Raw genomic sequence first — 1,065 nt, 5'->3', positions numbered from 1 at the left:
TTGGTAACCGCTACACCAATTTCTTCCAAACTTGGCACAGTTGTTGGTCCTGGTACAGCATACCAAATGGCCGAAAATTTCTAAAATCGGACAATAACCACGCCCACATCCCATATAACGGTAATTTCGAGAAATACAAAATCTTCGATAAATCAGTAAATATTGAAGCTAATTTATTCAAAATTGATGGTTGCAACAATTCTTTACCAAGAAATGCGTTTATGACAAAATTTTGGAAAATGGGCGTAGCACCGCCCACTTGTGATCACATATATGTATCTCGCTAACCGTTCTAGCAATTTGTACCAAGCTCGGTATGGTTATTGTGCTTGCCACATAAAAGCAAACCGTTGAAAATTGTTGAAATCGGACTAAAATTGAGGCCGCTTTTCATATAACGGTAAATTTCAGAAATGCTTGAAATTTCAATATTTTGAAATTTAAGGACGCTAATTTACTTAAAATGTATACACCCCGGCTTATCATGTAGCGGTAGCTTTCGGAAAGGTGGAAAACATATTATTAATACTTGCGCCGGGTATTTAATGTTCGGCTCCGCCCGAACTTAGACTTTCTTACTTGTTTTGAATTAAAAAACAGTTAAATTTCTTACAGCCGGCTTCACCGGCATTTTAAATGGAAATAATTTCTTATTTTCTGTCAATTTCCATATCAAATTCAAAAAATCTTAATAATTTTTCACTTAAATTGCTCTCGTGAAATTGGCTGTAAGTAGCTTCGTTTAAGATTATATTTATTTTTATAAATTTTTTTACTGCAAAGTGCAGAGAAAGAAGGACATAGTGTATCTTCTTCCTGTTAATAAATGTTACATATTAAAAACTAGATGAAAACAAGTAAAGACGCATAAGTTCGGGCGAAACCGAAGTTTATATACCCGGCGCAGGTATCAAATATCGTCGTTTCAACTTTCTCTAAACTACAATTGCATGATAAACAGGGGGTTTTCCCGATTTCGAACTTTTTCGATAATATGCTGAATTAGAGTCAATGAAATAATCGAACCAAGTTTGGTAGAAATCTATAAAGGGGTTACCGATAGCC

This window comes from Rhagoletis pomonella, unplaced genomic scaffold, assembly GCF_013731165.1.
Source record: "Rhagoletis pomonella isolate Grant_MI unplaced genomic scaffold, Rhpom_1.0 Rhpom_scaffold_00013, whole genome shotgun sequence".
NCBI classification, from domain to species: domain Eukaryota; kingdom Metazoa; phylum Arthropoda; class Insecta; order Diptera; family Tephritidae; genus Rhagoletis; species Rhagoletis pomonella.
Note: the sequence above shows the minus strand (reverse complement) of the source record.